The sequence below is a fragment of the Rutidosis leptorrhynchoides genome, chromosome 11, assembly GCF_046630445.1.
Source record: "Rutidosis leptorrhynchoides isolate AG116_Rl617_1_P2 chromosome 11, CSIRO_AGI_Rlap_v1, whole genome shotgun sequence".
Classification (NCBI taxonomy): Eukaryota; Viridiplantae; Streptophyta; class Magnoliopsida; order Asterales; family Asteraceae; genus Rutidosis; species Rutidosis leptorrhynchoides.
The window spans coordinates 293,424,554-293,446,316 of record NC_092343.1 but is presented as its reverse complement, the minus strand read 5'-3'; positions in this window follow the sequence as shown (position 1 = coordinate 293,446,316).

The window sequence follows — 21,763 nt, the reverse complement described above, 5'->3', positions numbered from 1 at the left end:
TGAATCAACTGACGATAAATGGTACCATAAACGACGTACTGTAAGTTTACCTTTATTACTTTTTGCTTCATATTTCATATTGACGTATGATATCTTGTGTGGTTTGAGCAATTGATTAACCACAATAAATTCAGATCTTACACAAACATAAATATATTATTATTATATTTGAATTAAAGGATAAACTTGATCTATGGTCGGTTTTCTTTAAAGTTGGATGGTTACAATATTATATTACAAGGAATAAAGATCACATCCTTTAGAGATTACAGTTAAGTAGTTAAGCATGAAAAGTTACTTAAATAATCTTTCGACAATTGTCAAAAACTCCGTACTGTATGAATGAAAACATTAGCAAAGACTTATTCGTCAAAGTAGAGATCGACCACGGCAAAACTAAGGCCCCAGTGTCGATAGTACATGTGAGTTCACGAACTCAACTTCAAACCCGTTCTCGATGCCTTCGGGCAGACCTCGATGCCTTGGGATAGATTTCAACGCTTCCGGGCAAGACCGTAGCGCCTCCCGGCACAATTTAACGGTTTCGTACAGGTCGATGGACCTCGTCTCGATTTCACGGATTGAAGGAATCATATAATAAATGGGTCACTTGTTTATGGAAGCGGATACTGAAATTCTTTCAAACATAACGTGAACTTGTTAAGAAAGATTATCCATGTCCATTGATCCATAAGAAATTTATTCACAAATTGTGATTTGCAATATACTTGACAAACATGATTTGAATACAAAGAAAATCTACACGAATATTTTATGATTTAAGGAATCATATCCTACCATGATCGGGCAATTCAATGGCAAGTAAATCGTATAATTATGATTTGCGTAAATCTCGCAATTATTTGTGGCAATCAATTCGCTACCTCTATCTACATCTACGTCAAAGGCCTCAAGTATTGAGTGTACCAATAAATTGACGAACACAATTTCGAACTTGATCACGATGTCGCCGGGATTATCACGATGCCTTCAGGTTGTTCTCGACGCCTTCGGCAGGTCTCCACGCTTCCCGTTACGGCACAGCTTTGCGTGTTCTTATCGTTCAGCATGTTTCAAATGAACAGTAAATAGTTGTAATTCCATTGTGTATGGAATGCTTGCTTTGGCCAACGTCTCAGTTTGTTTAATTTAACAAGTAAGATACTTGGGAGTATACAAACCTAGAACGATGGATTTCAATTAAACGATCTAATTGGATGATGAATCGGTTAAAAGGAACTGAGGCTCTATTTTAAGATCTTATACACTCAATAAATATGGCACAAGATGTATAATTGGAAATTACAAAGTAAGAGAGAGATGAGAGAGAGTGCTAGGAGAGAGAGACACCAAAAGTGGGCAAGCACAAAAAAAACTAGGGAACAATACAATGGGAGATTGCAGGATCGATTGGTTAGATTATTCGGAATCCAATTGACGTCATTCATGTTCTTCAACTTCCCAGAGAGTTGGAATGTGGCTGATCTTTGGAGGGCTTTCAAACCATTCGGGGATGTTAGAGACATTTTCATGGCTGGAAAAAATCTTAAGAATGGTCAGAGATTCGCATTCGTACGCTTTGCAAACGTTAGAGACGAAGACAGAATGAAGGAATCATTGGAGAAGATCAAGTTTGATGGGCTACCGATTAAAGTCTTCAAGGCTTTTAAAAGAAAACCTGAGAATATGAGGGGTCAGAAGATGGAGAACTCATTCATGTACAACAGCAACAAATTTCCTCCACTATCTTCCTACTCCAGATTCTCAAGTGCAGTAAGGGACGATCGAGCATATAATCATGTTCTGGAGCAGAAGGCAGATTTGAGAGATAATTTAAAGAAGGGGGATTTAAGAGAGAGGCTCACAAACAAAAAAATTGGTTCTTGCAAGGAAAACATCAAAAGAATTTTTTTACATAAAACCGACTGTGTTACTCACCTTTTTAAAAGGTCCATTGTTGGGACAGTATGTGATTGGAGAATCATTGGAATGTTAGATGATCTTTGCAAAGCTGAACGTATCCTTGGATGTGACATTAAATATTTGGGGGGTCTCGACATCCTCTGGATATTTGGCTCCAGTGTAGAGGCTGAAAGAATTATCAATAATAAAGAGTTGGCGATTCATAAATGGTGCTACAATATCAGTATCCTAAAACATCACTATCGGCAAACAAAGAGACTCGTTTGGATGGATATTGTAGGGGTTCCAATAACATGTTGGAATGAAAGTGCATTTAAATCCATTGCTAGGTCCTGGGGAAAAGTAATAGATACTGAAAACTGCAGTATTACTCAGGATAACCAAAACTTAACAGCCGGAAGCGTTCTTATTCTTACTCAGGTTCCACATTCAATTATCGAGGAGGCGTGGGTGGAGGTTGGTCGTGAATGTTTTCTCATCCAGGCAAAAGAAAATTTTAGCAAAGTGATCTCAGTTCAACATGTCCAAGAGGATGATGATTCAAACGGCACAAAAGAATCCGAACCGACTATAAACGATTTTGTTGACGATACGTTTGACAATGTGGACGAGAATGATGAAGATAATGGAGTTAAAGAGTTCAATGAAGACTTCGATGATGATTCAAGATTCGACTCTGATGATGAAGATTTTCTTTCGAAAGATGATATGAATATAAAAGATGGTGATCAAATTGACATTTTCGGCGAACGGTCCGGCGATGTTCATCTCGACAACAACAACCTAGAAGACAAAGAGTTTGAATTTTCTGGTATTCGTGATATGTTTCAAAAAGAGAACTGTAATGATGATGTTGGGCATAGAGTTGACAGAGATTCCAATGACAGCAACCATAATCAAACGTGCAACCACTCATGTTCCAAGGCTAATGTGGCTCAAAAGGCTGACTTTGAAACAGATTCAAACTTTGTGGCTCAAACGGCTGAGGTAAATTCTGTGGATGTGGCTCAAACGGCTGAGGTAAATTCTGAGGATCAAATCAATGAGTCTGGCCCATTTAACAATTGTGTAGTTGGGCCAACCCAATTAGTTAATGATAATGGGACTGAGGTAAATAAAGAGGACGTTGTTAGCTCACATGATAATACAAACACAAACAATAACCCAACTCCATGTGTTGGGCCTAACACAAACAGTAGGAACAACAATAAAAAGAAGATTGTGGGTTCTGGTAAAATCAAAACCAAAGGCGAACTGAAGAAACGTGATTGCTGCTGGTCAAATCTGTGCAAATGGAAATCATCATCAAGGATGATAAATATAAAGAATTCAGCAAGGAAGGTAAAAGCGGATGATAAACCCTTGAAATCTAATTGCTCCAACTGTGCAAGGAATGCTGAGGGCAAAAGTAAGGTAAATGGGGAAAATCAAGGTCGAAGCTCTTCAATTGGATCCTTCAATTCGAAAGACTCTGCTGCTATTAGAGAGTATGGCACGAGGATTGGCCTAAAATGGAAGGAGAAAACTACACTGTAAGTTCCCCTTTTGTTTCTCTAACTCGTTTCATCCTTTTTTCAATGAAGACAATCTCACTGAATATAAGAAGTTTCAAAATTGGGGGTGTTGAAGATAAATTTGGTTGGGTTAAAAGTTTAATTTTAAAAGAAAAACCTGTTTTTTTTGCAATTCAAGAAACAAAATTGCATGATGTTGATCTTAGATGGGTTTGTTCTCTGTGGGGGTCAAGTGAGTGTGAATTTTTACAAAAAAGTATGGTGGGTAAATCAGGGGGTCAACTTTTGATATGGGATACTACCAAATTTGAAGCCATTAACCCGATTGTATGTGATTGTGTTATTGGCATACGAGGTGTGTGGAGGAGTACAGGTGATAAAATAAACATTCTCAATATATACGGTCCACACGATGATTCAAGCAAGCGAATTCTGTGGGAATCTCTCACTAGATTACTTGATGATGGTGATGATGAAGCTTGGTTATTATGTGGTGACTTCTGAAGGTATTTCGTATGCCCGAGAGACATATTAAATTAATGTGGCTAATGTGTTATGATCCAAGTCGGGTCATACCCAATAACAAGCTTACCGACACTTTATATGTATTTAATCTTAACGATTGGGTCGTTAAATAAATACGCGACACTTGGATTTTAGAAAATCTGTTTTCTAAAATAATATCACTTGAGATAAATTATTTGGATAATTTATATATAATTGTTTATAAGTATTAAATGATTATATTTTGTTATATTTTATAAAAGGTTTATAAAATATGAAAGTAACATAACAAATACATGTTTTATATATATATATATATATATATATATATATATATATATATATATATATATATATATATATATATATATATATATATATATAACATATAACATATTTATATATATAAAAAGACATTGTTATAAAATAAGAGGGAGTGCAGATTTTGGGACTCCAAGACTCCCATGCTTGCCTCATTTTGTTACTTTTAAGACTTCACAAGTCCTAATGTGCATGTGCAACTCAAGTACCAAGGTTTGAACAAGTCTCTCAAGTGCAACTAGATATTTGAAGTGAAAAAAAAAACTGCACAGCCCCATTTTCTGAGCTTGCTACTGCCGTGACCCCTTTTACACCAAAAGGGTGTTCTAATTTTTCTTTTAAAGCTCAAATCTAGTGTCAAATAAAATCCTAACTAAAGGCTAGGGTGTTGGTGTATAGTTTGGGGTATTTCTCCTTGAGGCTTCATGCTTTTGAAACTACATTCATCATCATTTCTTTGGGTTGCTGCTGTCCAGAAATCAGTGAGCAAAGAAAGCGGTTTGTAGCTTAGTTAACAAGGTTGTTAAGGTTCTAAAGTCTAGCTAACTTAAAGGGTGTTGTTGTGCATCAAAGGCTTGAAGTTCTACACATATATTCATCATCTTGCTAGCATTTTGGTCAGCCCTTAAATTTATTTTAAGGAGGTATAAACTCTTCCTTTCTTGTTAGTTTGTAAGCTTATGTTCACAACTTGATCCTATTGGGATTTAACTTTAAATTGGTTTAAAGATTAACAAGTTTAATTTGTAATTACACGCTTCCGTTTTGATTATAATCTTAAATGGTTTTAAGAATTTCAAACTTGTTAAATCCCAACAATGGTATCAGAGCCGAAGTTGTTGAAATATGCTTCGAATTGTTGTTTTAAAACCCATCAACTTTGCATTCTAAGTACATGCATGAAAGAAGAATGCAAAAATTGTTGGATTTGGGTGGGATTATGAAATGAGCCGAATTGTTTGAAGTCCAAAAGTGGATTTGAGCTCTTCCATTTGGTTCATATTTGGTTGCATGTTGATGTTCACAATCTATGCCTTGACCTTGTGTTGATTGCATGCTATATTTGGTTGATTTGTTATATTCATTTGGTTTGTAATAATAATTATTCAATGGCATGTAATAATTGTTCAATTGGTTTGTAATAATTATTTCTTTTGGCTATGTAATTTGTTTTACATTTGGTATGTAAAATAGAATAGGTTGTACTTTCATTTTCTAGATAAAAATGTATTAGGATACATATTTTGTAAAATGAAGATACAAGATGATGAAGAACACAAGGAACATATGGATGCAAGGTTAAGTGGGAGATTTGAAATCTCCTACTTTGTATTATTACCCCTTTACCCGGTGACATTTGTTTTCGGCTAAACAAATGTCCACCAAAATGGCTAGATTGTGAACATACTTGTTTTGCATGTGTGGTTGTTTGTTTGTTTATTGTATTGTATGTTTGGTTGATACAATTAATCACAAAATAACAACAAGCAAAACGACAATTTAAATGGTTAAATTAGATGTATTAATGACATGCAAAATGACAATTTAATTGGTTAAATTAAAAGCAACTAAAGACGTTAATAAATGGTTATTAAGAACAAGAAAAGGATCACATATATATAAAATGGTTTATATCAAGTAATTGGCAAATTACAAGAATTGAAAATGGATTTCAAATGAACCATACACTAAATGCATGTTGGTGTATGGCATAAATGTTTTCTCAAACTAGAATTAACGAAAACTTAAAATCCCTTTTACAAACAAGGTAAATAAGTTTAACGCCATCCTATTGTGTGACACTTAAAAGCATTAGGGAACTCATGATGGGATAAAGGTCACCTAACCGTTATGAGCAAACTAATATGATTAACGTAAATTTCGCATGCTTGTGGGATAAAGGTCACCTAACCACATGTATGCTGAATTTACAAGTCTATACAAGTAGGACGACTTGATTTGGGAATCATGAACTTAGGGTCACCGAAGCATGAGGAACAAATAGGCGTTGATGGGATAAATATGCCATGTAAAAGGATTGCATGATCCCATACTCTAGAAGTTGCAAATGGATTGCAATTGTCATTTATTGACTACCTAGCTAAATCAAATTGCGGGATAAAGGTCACCTAACCGAAATTTGGTTTACCGTTGGATTCTAGAATTTAATAGTTCAATTTGATTTAAAGGGTATTGAATGTTAAATTAAAATCGATACTTAAACGAACTTTGTTAATTTTGTAGATGGCCGCCAATAACAACAACAACATACCAAACGCACCACTTAACCTAAACAACCTATCATTAAGGTCTCTCTTAGAGAAAGACAAACTCAACCATACCAACTTTATGGATTGGTTCCGCAATCTTCGGATTGTCCTCAAACAAGAGGATAAAGCGTATGTACTTGAGGACCCCATTCCTGATCAACCGGATGAGGATGATGAGGAGGCAATGGCCTTTTACGATAAGTATTGCCGCGACTCCCTTCAAGTCTCATGCCTAATGCTTGGGACTATGATTCCCGAACTCCAAAAGGATTTCGAGCATCATAGTGCATACGACATGATAACGCAATTGAAGGAGATGTTCCTTCAACAAGCGCGTGTCGAGCGTTTCGAGACCGTTCGGGCGCTACATGCTTGTCGTATGGACGATACCCAATCGGTTTCATCTTATGTGCTTAAGATGAAAAGCCTTATTGATCGTGCTAACCGTCTTAACCTAAACATATCAAATGAGTTAGCCACCGATCTTATCCTTAACTCCCTATCTAAAAGGTTTGATCAATTTGTAATTAATTACAATATGAATGGGATGGATAAGAGCATAGGTGAGCTTCACGGTATGCTTAGAACGGCGGAAACTAGCATGGGTAAAAGGGCTTTACCCGTGTTAGCAATCGATCAAGGTGGATCCAAAGGTAAGACCTCTAAGCCAAAGGTGGCTAAGAGAAAAGGACCCGCCTATCAAGGCAAAGGGAAGGGGAAGATGGTTACCCCAACCATCAACAAGGCTAAGAAGCAAAAGGTAGCTGAAAAGGCAAACCCCAAAGAAGACCCGTGTTTCGGTTGCGGTGAAATGGGTCACTGGAAACGCAATTGCCCGGTCTACCTTAAGGAGTTGAAGGAAAAGAGGGATGCGGGGCAATCCTCAGGTAACATATATATGGTATATATAGAGCTTAGTATTACTTCTTCTAATACATGGGTATTAGACACTGGATGTGGGACTCACATTTGCAATTCTTTGCAGGGGTTCAAAAGAAGTAGCAAGCAAACGGGAACATCAAGTCTCTTTATGGGTAATGGAGCCAAAGTGCAAGTGAAGGCTCAAGGAGACTTTGTATTAAAACTTCCAAGTGGTTTGGAACTTATTTTGAACAATGTTTTGTATGCACCGGATTTATGTCGAAACATTATTTCAGTTTCCCGTTTAAAACAATGTGGTTTTTATCTTAATTTTGTTAATGATGATATCCACGTTTATTTAGATAATGTATTTTATTTTAAGGCTTCGCCTTCAAATGGAATTTATGAATTGGTTCATGATGACACATCATCTAGTAGCTCAATATACCATACTAGCACCAAGAAACTCAAAAGGGATTTGAGTGATTCCTACTTATGGCATTGTCGCCTTGGTCACATAAACAAGAATCGAATGCATACACTCCAAAAGAATGGCCTTTTGAAATCAAATGAACTAGACTCGTTTGATGTATGTGAATCTTGTTTACAAGGCAAAATGACTAAAGCACCTTTCAAAGGGACCTACGAAAGGGCTAAGGACTTATTGGGATTAATACATTCGAATGTATGTGGACCCTTTAAGCCCATAGCTAGGAACGGTGAAAGATACTTCGTTACTTTCATTGATGACTTCAGTCGTTTCGGATATGTCTACTTGTTAAGACATAAAGACGAAACTTTTGAAGCATTCAAAGAGTATCAAAACGAAGTACAAAATCAACTCAATAAGACAATTAAGGTACTTCGTACCGATAGAGGAGGTGAATACCTCAGCGATGCCTTCCAGGATCATCTTAGAGATTGTGGGATTATCTCACAACTTACTCCACCCGGAACACCCCAGCTTAATGGAGTGTCCGAAAGGAGAAACCGAACCCTAATGGATATGGTTCGATCTATGATGGCTAGAAGCTCGTTACCTCTATCATTCTGGGGTTATTATCTATGCTCCGCGGCTCGTATTTTAAATATGGCCCCAACCAAGAAAGTGGAACGAACTCCTCATGAGATTTGGTTTGGAAAACCTCCATCTCTATCATACTTAAAGGTATGGGGATGTGAAGCTTACCCTAAGCGTTACGTCCCTAATAAGTTGAATGCTCGATCCACGAAGTGTATCTTCAAAGGATATCCCAAGGATGATATGGGATACTATTTCTATGATCCTTCCGAGCAGAATGTATTTATTGCTCAGAAGGCTGAATTCCTTGAAACTAAGTTCCTAATGGAAGGCAAAAGTGAAAGGAAGATAGATCTTGAAGAGGTTCAAGATCAAGTAGATGATACACAATTGGCTGACACTAGCACTCAAAATGAAAATGTTGAGAGTGATCAGATGGATGATCAAAGTATACAAGACGTTCGTAGATCTGGTAGGATTAGTAATCCGCCTGAGAGATATGGGTTTCTCATGGATGATTGCTATGTGGTTGATTTGGATGAACCAACAAACTACCAAGATGCTTTATCAAGGATTGATAAAGATAAATGGCAGGAAGCCATGAACGCTGAGATGCAATCCATGTATGACAACCAAGTTTGGGAACTAGTTGTACAACCTACTAGCTCCAAGTTAGTTGATTGTAAATGGATTTTCAAGATGAAAACCGACATGCATGGAAACTTAAATACATATAAAGCTAGACTTGTAGCAAAAGGTTTCACTCAAACTCAAGGGATTGACTATGATGAAACCTTTTCGCCTGTGGCAATGCTAAAGTCTATTAGGATATTATTTGCCATTGCTGCTCATTATGATTATGAAATATGGCAAATGGATGTCAAGACCGCTTTCCTAAATGGATATCTTGAAGAAGATGTCTATATGGTTCAACCTGAAGGTTTTGTCGATCCAAAACATCCTAACAAAGTATGTAAGTTAAAGAAGTCAATCTACGGATTGAAACAAGCATCTAGAATGTGGAATCATCGTTTTAATGAGGAAGCCAAGAAATTTGGCTTCATTAAAAATGGTGATGAAGCTTGTGTATACAAGAAAGCTAGTAGGAGCACTATCATGTTCCTTGTATTATATGTGGATGATATATTATTATTTGGGAATGATGTCCCGACAATGCAAGGAGTTAAAACTTGGTTAAAAGGCTGCTTCTCCATTAAGGATCTTGAAGAAGCACAATACATTTTGGGGATTAGGATCTACAGGGATAGATCCAAGAAATTGATAGGTTTGAATCAAAGTGCATACATTGAAAAGATCTTGAGAAGGTTCAAGATGGAGAACTCTAAGAAAGGTTTGGTACCTATTCAAAAGGGAACACTTCTCAGTTCATCTCAGTGCCCCACCACGAAAGATGAACATGAGAGAATGAAGAAAGTCCCATATGCTTCTGCCATTGGGTCAATCATGTATGCAATGATATGCACTAGACCGGATGTGTCATGCGCTCTTAGCCTGACAAGTAGATACCAGAATAACCCTGGAAACAGTCATTGGATTGCTGTTAAAAGTATATTGAAATACCTTAGGAGGACTAAGGATATGTTTCTGATATATGGGTCTGGTGAGGAGGAACTCGCTGTAAAAGGTTACGTGGATGCGAGTTTCCAAACTGATCGTGATGATTCTCGATCACAATCCGGTTATGTCTTCACATTAAATGGAGGTGCGGTCTCTTGGAAGAGTTCAAAACAGGATGTTGTTGCTCTATCCACTACAGAGTCAGAGTACATCGCCGCATCATTGGCAGCTCAGGAAGCTGCATGGATGAAGAAATTCATCGACGACTTAGGAGTAGTCCCTTCCATTCAGGACCCTCTTGAGATCTTTTGTGACAACGAGGGTGCGATTGCTCAAATCAAGGAACCTCGTGCTCATCAAAAGACCCGTCACATTGAGCGGAGATTCAACTACATAAGGGATGAAGTTGAAAAGGGAAAGATATGTATTCGCAAAGTTCACACAGATCTTAATATAGCGGATCCTCTCACGAAGCTCTTACATGGATCAAAACATGCAGGACATGTTTGTGCATTAGGGCTTCGATATTCTAGTGATTGGTCATGATCTGTTTTAAGTATTGTAACGGAACGAAATTGTTCAAACTCATTAATATAATTATGGTATTAATTTATTTTGAGTTATGTTTCTATTTTGCATATTTTATCCATGAATAAGTAATTATTCTAAATTCCGTAGTCGATCACATTTGTGGGAACAAGTTTGAGGTTTAGACTATTATGAACTTGGATTGGTATACATTCACAGGATGAATGTGGGGCAAGGTTGCAACCAAGGTTCATAGATATCTGTGGGATACAAATATTGGAAGACCCGCCCTCAAGATTTACTAAATGGAGCCTTTGTGGTTGATCACATGTAATCTTGAGTAAAGGCGAATATCATTGTATCCTCTGACCTGAGATACATATTGGTTTCAGATATTTACCAAGTATTGTGCCTTGATTCTTTCCTTCGCTATTCTGAAATATGGTAGTTCATAAGGAAGAACTCAGGTATAATGCAAGATACATATTTAGGACGTATGTAGTCAAGATGGAATTTGTCCCTCTTATTCGTTGAGAGTCGGATGTCTAAGGCCTGATAAAGTTAAATCTAGAAGAGAGTGATCACTCTGTGTCTCTTGGATTTAACATGACATCTAGGATGAAAGGAAATAATGAAAGATTCACCTATTCATGTTCGAGATGGGAACTCGAAAGGGATGATGTTGTTGAATGGCACAAAGTCATAACATGTTGGGGGTGATGGACGGTCGTTAGGTGGTATCCATCACTTGCATAAATTTCTTATGTTTCTCGTGCAAGTGGGAGATTGAAGGTATTTCGTATGCCCGAGAGACATATTAAATTAATGTGGCTAATGTGTTATGATCCAAGTCGGGTCATACCCAATAACAAGCTTACCGACACTTTATATGTGTTTAATCTTAACGATTGGGTCGTTAAATAAATACGCGACACTTGGATTTTAGAAAATCGGTTTTCTAAAATAATATCACTTGAGATAAATTATTTGGATAATTTATATATAATTGTTTATAAGTATTAAATGATTATATTTTGTTATATTTTATAAAAGGTTTATAAAATATGAAAGTAACATAACAAATACATGTTTTATATATATATATATAACATATAACATATTTATATATATAAAAAGACATTGTTATAAAATAAGAGGGAGTGCAGATTTTGGGACTCCAAGACTCCCATGCTTGCCTCATTTTGTTACTTTTAAGACTTCACAAGTCCTAATGTGCATGTGCAACTCAAGTACCAAGGTTTGAACAAGTCTCTCAAGTGCAACTAGATATTTGAAGTGAAAAAAAAAAACTGCACAGCCCCATTTTCTGAGCTTGCTGCTGCCGTGACCCCTTTTACACCAAAAGGGTGTTCTAATTTTTCTTTTAAAGCTCAAATCTAGTGTCAAATAAAATCCTAACTAAAGGCTAGGGTGTTGGTGTATAGTTTGGGGTATTTCTCCTTGAGGTTTCATGCTTTTGAAACTACATTCATCATCATTTCTTTGGGTTGCTGCTGTCCAGAAATCAGTGAGCAAAGAAAGCGGTTTGTAGCTTAGTTAACAAGGTTGTTAAGGTTCTAAAGTCTAGCTAACTTAAAGGGTGTTGTTGTGCATCAAAGGCTTGAAGTTCTACACATATATTCATCATCTTGCTAGCATTTTGGTCAGCCCTTAAATTTATTTTAAGGAGGTATAAACTCTTCCTTTCTTGTTAGTTTGTAAGCTTATGTTCACAACTTGATCCTATTGGGATTTAACTTTAAATTGGTTTAAAGATTAACAAGTTTAATTTGTAATTACACGCTTCCGTTTTGATTATAATCTTAAATGGTTTTAAGAATTTCAAACTTGTTAAATCTCAATAACTTCAACGAAGTAAGAGACCCGTGCGAAAGATTAAATTGTGAATTCAACAACGTGCGAGCACAAATGTTCAATGATTTCATCCACAAAAACCGGTTACTAGAAATTCCCCTAGGCGGCAGGAACTTTACACGGGTTAGCGAAGACGGGTTAAAATTCAGCAAATTAGATCGCTTCCTTGTGTGTGAGAAATTCTCAAATATTTGGTCTAATCTCTCCGCAATTGCCCTTGAGAGAAAACACTCAGACCACTGTCCGATCATGATAAAAGATGAGGAAAAAAACTTCGGTCCGAAGCCCCTTAAGGTTTTTGATGCTTGGTTAGATGAAGCAGAGGTTGATCAAATTATCAAGGACGCTTGGGATAAAACCGTAACCAATATCAGCAGAAAAGATTGTATGTATAGGAATAAACTGAAAAACGTCAAAGAAGCCTTAAGGTTATGGAGCACTTACAAGTTTAATAATCTTGATGGTGAGATCAAATTGTTAAAAACCAATGCGATCAATTTGGAAATACAAGCCGAATCTGGGGTATTAGATGCGAACGGGCATAAATTGTGGGTTGACTCACGAAAACAGTGGCTTGAAAAGGAGGCGATAAAGACGAAAATGCTTAAGCAAAAAGCTAGGGTTAGGTGGATACTTGATGGTGATGAAAATAGTAGATTTTTTCACGCGCTAATTCGCAGAAGAAACAGCAAATGCAATATCAGAGGGTTAACTATCAACGGGGTTTGGAACGAGAATCCTAAAGACATTAAACTTGCGGCCTTCAATCACTTCACTAACATTTTTAGGGAACCTGAGATAGATAGGCCTAGCCTTGAGGATCTTCACTACCCCTCAATTTCAAATGATGATGCAAATGCGTTAGAATCTCCCTTCGATGAAAATGAAATACACGATGCTATCTTTGATTGTGGTAGCACGAAAGCACCGGGTCCGGACGGGTTCAACATGCGATTTTTTAAGAAGTATTGGGATATCATCAAAGGCGGTCTCATTGATGCAATTAATTGGTTTTGGAATAATTGCGAATTTTCAAATGGATGCAACGCTTCGTTTGTCACTTTGATCCCAAAGAAAACCGATCCTCTAGGCCTTGGCGATTTTAGACCAATAAGCTTAATTGGTAGTTATTACAAAATAATTGCCAAAATTCTCTCGAATCGCCTTCGCAGGATATTACCAGCCCTAATCGGTCACGAGCAAAGTGCATTCTTAAAAAATCATTTCATCCTTGATGGTGCACTCATTGTCAACGAAAGTATCGACTTTTTAAAATCAAAAAAGCAAAAGGGGATATTGTTCAAAGTTTATTTTGAAAAAGCCTTCGATTGTTTAAATTGGAATTTTCTCTTGGAAGTTATGAAGAGTATGGGGTTCGGTGATAAATGGAGAAAATGGATCCATGCTTGTCTAAGTTCGGCATCAATTTCTATCCTTATTAACGGGTCACCAACGAACGAATTTTCCTTAGCCCGTGGGGTTAGACAAGGTGATCCGCTATCCCCCTTTTTGTTCATTATAGCGGCCGAAGGTTTGAATATCTTAACTAAAGCGGCCACGGAGAAGGGTGTTTTCAAGGGTGTCGAGATCGGTAACGATAAAATCCTAATTTCGCATCTCCAATATGCGGATGACACGTTGTTTTTGGGAGAATGGTCTCGTGAAAATGCACATAGTATACGGAATCTCCTTATTTGCTTTGAACTTGCTTCGGGACTTAAAGTCAACTTTCAAAAAAGTTGCCTTTATGGTGTAGGAGTCGATTATGATGAAGTTTGTCACGTGGCGAATCGTATCGGTTGTCAAGTAGGTAAATTCCCGTTCATTTACCTTGGGTTGCCTATTGGTTCCAAAATGAACAAGTTAAAAGATTGGAACCCTATTGTTGAGAAAATAAAAAGTAGACTCTCGGATTAGAAAATGCGAACGATGTCATTCGGTGGAAGAGTAGTGCTAATCAAATCGATCCTCAATAGTCTTTCGTTGTACTATTTCTCTATTTTTCGTGCCCCGCCTCGTGTGTTGAAAATACTTGAGAGTGTGAGACGTAACTTCTTTTGGGGCGGGACGGGTTCGGGTTCTAAAATGTGTTGGGTTAAGTGGGAGGATGTCATTGCTTCATACGAAAATGGGGGTTTAAATTTTGGGTCTCTTAAAAGCAAAAATTTGGCTCTTTTGGGGAAATGGTGGTGGAGGTTTAAAACCGAAACCAATTCTCTTTGGGTCAAAGTCATTAAAAGTATTCATGGTCCTTATGGTGGCTTGAGGTCGAGGCGTGATTCATTTCATTCCTCGTCCTCGGGTCTTTGGTATAATATTTTTTTAGCAGGTATTACAATTGAAGATTTAAATGTTCCATTCAAGAGTGCATTTGTGAAGATCATCGGGGACGGTTCGACAACATCATTTTGGCAGGAACAATGGGCTGGAAATTTTTCACTTAGTGAGAAATTTCCACGTCTATACAGGCTTGAAAACGTGAAAAATTGCTACATCCAAGATAGGATTGTGTTCAGCGAGTCAGGTACTTCCTTCACATGGGATTGGGTTCGTCAGCCTTCGGGAAGAACGGGCTCTGAATTACTGGAGTTATCTACCATCCTTGCAAACTTCTCTTTTAATCTTAATAATCGTGATTCTTGGTCTTGGACGTTGGATAACTCGGGTATATTCACGGTCAAAAGTCTGTCAGCGGCTATTGATGATGGGATGTTTACATCGTGTGGGTCACCATTTGGAACTCTCCGTAATCGGCTCGTGCCAAAAAAATTGGAAATTTTCGTTTGGAGAGCAATCAAAAAACGAATTCCGGTTAGATGCGAGCTTGATAAAAGAGGGATTGACCTACATAGTGTAAGATGTCCACTATGCGATGATGATATAGAAACGGTTGAACACTCACTTATATTTTGTAAATATGCTATGGATCTTTGGAGTCGAGTGTACAAATGGTGGGGACTAGGAAACTTCTCTAACTTTAGCGTTAATGAGGCTCTTCAAGGTAACAACGGTGCGGCTACGTCAAGATTGGGGAAAAAAATTTGGCAAGCGACGGAATGGGTTTGTGCTTATTATCTTTGGAAAAACCGCAACAATAAAGTTTTTCGTGCAAAAAGTTGGCCGGTTTCGGTATTATTGAACGAAATTCAAATCAAGCCTTTCGATTGGATTTCTCATCGAGTACGGGGATTGGATTTAGATTGGCTTACGTGGTTAAATAATCCAAACTCATACTTAGTTTCTTCAAAATCTAATTCATTGAGTACAATGTAATGTATATATATGTGTGTTCTGTTATGGGGTTTGTTCTCCTCACAAACCCTTTAGCTGATTCTGTATTCAGGTTCGGCTGCCCACTGCAAATAGTCCATTCGTGTAGCCCATACGGGTATTATTGTTAATATTAATGAATTTTTCTTACTTTTCAAAAAAAAAAAAAATATGGCACAATATATATGGTAATATATGTGAGTTGAAAATATAAAATGTACAATGTACATCGCTAGATAGCTCGAATATATTGGAGTACAATTTAATTCGTGAAGCATGATCAGCAAAGATTATTACGCGATGCAATTTCATGAAGCATAGATTGTGAAGTCCAATACGCACATTTACGGTTATACCCTGCTTTTATAACATGTATCGAGCAAAGTTCAATATAACTTAATTATTTGGTTGTATTAAAACGATGGAAATCACGATTAAAATTTCATTACGATTACACGTTTAACAGCAATTAAATCATCCGAATGTAATTGTGTCACGTTATTGTCTCTTGACGAAAGGCAGCACTCGTATCAGTTTTGGTTACCCACACTAATTTTGGTAACTGAATAATGTGGGGATTTCCTTTTAAAATCCCATATCAATTACGGAGTATTGCTAGAGAAAAATCACTATGTGATTTAGTTTCTATTAATGGGCCTATGTGTTTCCATTATTATAATCTTTTTTCCTTGACGCGTAATTTTGAACTGCAAGGCTTATTATGAGATACTATTTTGCGCAAGCTTATTTGTGAAGTTTAATTCGTTCAAAGCCGGTGTATCTTGCGCAATCCATTAATGTGAAACAGGCATATAGGTAAACTGTTTAAAGACCATGGTCGCGCACGCGCACGCGCACCCATGGCATATTTATTAAGTCCATAGCGGATACGCGTAAGACCATGGACAATTGTTTAAAGACCATGGTCGCGTACGCGCGCCCATGTCATATTTAGTATAATCTCATGGCTGCAACGCGTAAGACCATGGACACTTATTACAAACTCCGGACAGATTGTAATGCAATTGGGCACAGCGCCTTCAGGCTGATTGCAGCACCTTCGGGCAGGTCTCGACGCATTCATAAAGATATTATCGCCCCATGCATACCACACAACGTCACATATTCTTACCATCAACGTGTTTAAGAGGTCAGAATCTCTCGCTTTTCTTTAAAAGTTTTTTATACGTTTAAATCTATTGAAAAATAGTTGGTTGAAACACGATATCATGGGTACTATCTTGTTCCTTGATCTAAAATAAATATTATGCATTTATGTGATATATTAGCATATCGTTAGTATAATCTTTCCTCGATTTCTTTATGACCCGACTAACCGGATAAGTGAGACGAAAAATATGTTAAACAAAAATTGTATCATCTACATAACATATTTTTGGAATACTTCAAATTCGGATGTCAAGATTTATTTTGGATCTTATCCACCGAGATATTATGGCATCATAATACATGTGGTCCATATTTTTTATCTTTCTAATTAATATTGGGTTTCCTAATTTAACTAATTTGATGTCATTTAAGGTTTACGCAACTTTATTTACGGGTGTTAAGACTGTTGTTATTTCGAAGATAATTTTTGATAAATATACATTAGTCGCGTATAGCCAATGTATTCTTCACAATCCCTTCATGTAATATTAATTTTATTTCAACACAACTAAATATGGAGTATTTTAGTTATATTGAAATGGGGGCTGGCATAGTATATACTATAACTGGTAGAAAATGAACGTTTCCTTTATCTTTGGAAAGACGGTGGGGTACGGAAAATGTCTCCCTGAGATGCTAAGATCACACAATGCTACTCCACAATGCCGCTCTATAATGCCCCCTTGCGGTGATAATCACACAATATCTTTCGCACTATTTGTACAAAATAGTCCATGGCCGCAAGGCGTAAGCCCATGGACAATTATGTAAAGACCATGGTCGCGAAAGCGCGCCCATGGCATATTTATTCCACGGCTGCAATGCGTAAGACCATGGAAAATTATGTAAAGACCATGGTCGCGAAAGCGCGCCCATGGCATATTTATTCCACGGCTGCAATACGTAAGACCATGGAAAATTATGTAAAGACCATGGTCGCGAAAGCGCGCCCATGGCATATTTATTCCATGGCTGCAATGCGTAAGACCATGGAAAATTATGTAAAGACCATGGTCGCGAAAGCGCGCCCATGGCATATTTATTCCATGGCTGCAATGCGTAAGACCATGGAAAATTATGTAAAGACCATGGTCGCGAAAGCGCGCCCATGGCATATTTATTCCATGGCTGCAATGCGTAAGACCATGGAAAATTATGTAAAGACCATGGTCACGCAAGCGCGCCCATGGTTTATTTATTAGTCTGTGGCCGCAAGGCGTAAGCCCATGGACAATTATGTAAAGATCATGGTCGCGTAAGCGTGCCCTGAAATATTTATTAAGTCCATGGCTGCAACGCGTAAGACCATGGACAATTCTTATAATCTCGTGGCAGCATTGCGTAAGTCCATGAGGTCACTTTATTTGCTCAATGGTCGCATACGTACTTTTGCACTTCCCTTCTAAAAGTGGTTTAAGTTCCATTCTAGATTTCAACACCACTAAGTACTTTAGTACTATTGAAATGGGGGCTACCATGATATGAGCATAACTATTAGAAAGGATTATTTTCCTTTCAGTGATTAGTGGTCGCATGCCGAAAATCCTTTAAACAGGTAGGATAGACCCGCATACACATCACATATATTATTTTCGCGGTTAAGCCCGCAAAGAAAACAAACGTATCGAGGGAATTGATCCACCCTCTGCGAACTCAGTGTTTTTTATTTAGTGCGTCCAAAACTTTATAAACATTAAGTATGTTGATTGCACGCACCGCTGCACAGGGAACGCTCCGACTCCCAAGTGGCATAGTTTAGTTTGGCTACTAATACTATAAATAATGGTGACAGTAGTAAAACATTGGTTTGTTTCAAACGCTTGTACACCGCGCAGGACGGAGATCTGCAAAGTCATGACTATAAAATACAAGTATTGGTTTACTTGTCCAAATACCCGGGCACTGGTTTGACCGGAAGACTCTTGAATAAGCATTGGTTTGCTTATATACGGATAGTGACATTGGTTTGTCCATGCGTAAAATACTTATAAGAAATTTATAAAAGTCAAGAGTATAATATTTAGAGCATTGGCTTGCTCTCTATGCGGACAACATTGGATTGTTGCCGCAAGAATAAAAAGATTATGTTCGACATAGAGGGGTCGCACCCGTCATGCAACATAACATTTATTCTACGTTATTGTGCAAATGGTGAAGACTGGATTTCAACAAAATCAAGGAATGCACCAGCATAAAACACTAAATGCAGAATAACGACGTGCGCATAAAAATACTATAAGAAATAAAGGCATTAGTATGCCTGCGTAAATATACGAAAATTGCAGCATTGAATTGCCCGCACAATTAAATACCCCTCACCTTTTGGTTGGGATGCCTCAAAATGACTGAGTACGGAGCTTGCAAGTCAGAGATGCCTTAAATGCAACAACGATCTCCGAATTATCTTGTTGCATCAAGAAGGCTCCTATGCGGATAGCTGGAGAAGCCTCGAAGTGGCCTTGAGATTCGGAACTCAAAGTCACTAGCGGGATGTCTTGAACGCAAACGGAAATTCCGAACAATGTTTGCTTCAGGAAAGCCTTACTTTACGATAAAACGTTTCATGAGTAGACCATGACTTTGTGCTATGGACTACTCTTTACTAAGTCCATGGTCGCGTAAGCGCGCCCATGGCATATCTTTACTAAGTCCATGGTCGCTTAAGCGCGCCCATGGCATATCTTTACTAAGTCCATGGTCGCGTAAGCGCGCCCATGGCATATCTTTACTAAGTCCATGGTCGCGTAAGCGCGCCCATGGCATATCTTCACTAAGACCATGGTTGCGCAGGCGCTCATGGCATATTTTCATAAGTCCTTGGTCGCGAAATGCCCTTGGCCGCTATAAATAAGACCATGGACGCATGGCAGTACTTTGTAAATCCATGATTGTGAAATGCTCATGGCCATTATTATATTTCAAGACAACTAAAGAACTTTAGTTATCTTGAACTGGGGGAGTAACGATATACTAATATACTATCAGTATACTTTATCGGCATTATTATATGGGTTTATGTTTCGTAATTGTCCCGCATAGACATAATTGTATAAATCACACCTAAAGTATAACATTTAGGTGTTCGACGTTGGAGCTATCATGATCACGGCGTCATAGATGCTCATTACGCATCATTACTTGGCGCACAAGATGCGCATCAAATGCTTATTGCAACTTTATTAAACGTGACAATTCTTTCAAGCATCATGCGGTGGCATATATAATAACTTCGATATGATACATTTGTTATATATCATACCGAACTTGGGGGACATAATGATACGCATAGCGCATCGGGCTAATATTTGATATTTAAGCCTGGCCCGTTAGCGGCCCGTTAGCCTTTTCCCTTAAAACCCTAATATTGCCTCTATAAATAAAGGGTAGCCCTCTACCCTAAAAACACACACACATCCTAGAAGCTAAAACGCTTCTCTTCCTCTAGGGTTTTACCTACACCATCGTGTAGGGTTTTTCCCTAAGCCGCCAGTCGACACGCCTTGATGGCGGCCAAACAGCCATAACCACCCTCCCGAAATCATCATCTCGGCTAGGGTTATCACGGTAACCGGACCGGAGGTTAAAGCCGCTGTATATAACAAACCCTCATCTATTGCACTCAAGCGTGTTCTCGACCTTCGGTGGAAATATGCTTGATCACTGACCAAGCATCTTTTCAGTTTGTATAGAGGTCGTAGCAGCTGTCCGAAGTCAGCCCTTTGTTTCGATCTCTATTCTTGTTGAAAACTTACTTTATCTTTTACGAATGATGATGACGATGATGATACTTAAGACTTAACTTATTTACTTTAAAACTTTTGGGGACAATCTACTGACTTAGTAACCTTTGACTTAGGTTGAGGACCTTTCGGACCGACTTACTACTTGCATACTTTTCATATCGATTTTTACCGCATTTTCGCTGTGAGTTATAGCTCCCTTTCTACTTTACTATTTTTGGGACTGAGAATACATGCGCTTTTTATGTTTTACATACTAGACACGAGTACTTAAACTTTATATATGTGTGGGTGACATAACGGTACAAAGATTCCCCTTAGCTCGATAACGTTTAACTATTGGTTTATGAACCGGTAGACACGAATCTTAGATATGGATCCATAGGGTTTGACATCCCCACTCGGGCTAGTCGCGCTAGCATTCAACGGGTGTTTAATACTTCGTAAACTTATGCACTCGCCAAGCGTACTTTTAGGGGGTGATATATTACTTGTTAAGTTAGTTACCGGGTGCCCACGGAAAAGCATATACTTTATCATACTGATTTGAAATACTGATTGAAATGCTGGTTGAAGCACTGAAATCTCGTGGTCTACATTACTTTGTTGTGCACATTAAAACTATAGCTCACCAACATTCGTGTTGACTTTTTAAGCATGTATTTCTCCGGTGCTTAGACATTGTTGCTTCCGCTGTTAGACTTGCTGTTATAGTCTTGGTGTTATAGACTTGCTGTTATAGACTCGCTGTATTAGACTTCCGCTGCATTGTTTAGAGATGTCTCAATCATGGAACTTTTACTTTGCATTCACAACTTATGTTACATTTGAACAATGGCTTTGTAATGACCTTTATGTCACGTATTTATGTTAATGCTTCCTATTCGTAGAAGCACGTTATCTTTTGTAAACATATGACATTGGTAAAGACGTTGGCTTTTGTAAAACATATGACGTTGGTAAAGACGTTGGCTTTTGTAAAACATTTGGCGTTGGTAAAAATGTTATCTTTTCATGAATGCAAAACTTGTTTTTAAACAGCATATAGTGTTGTAACCGTGTAATGATCATGTTGTTGATGATCCGTACATGTTGATTTTGTACGGGGCGTCACAATTCTGACTACGGAGGCTGCAAAAGAGATTTCAAATCGACCTCGGGTGGTTGTCAGTTTCTAGGTAGCAGGTT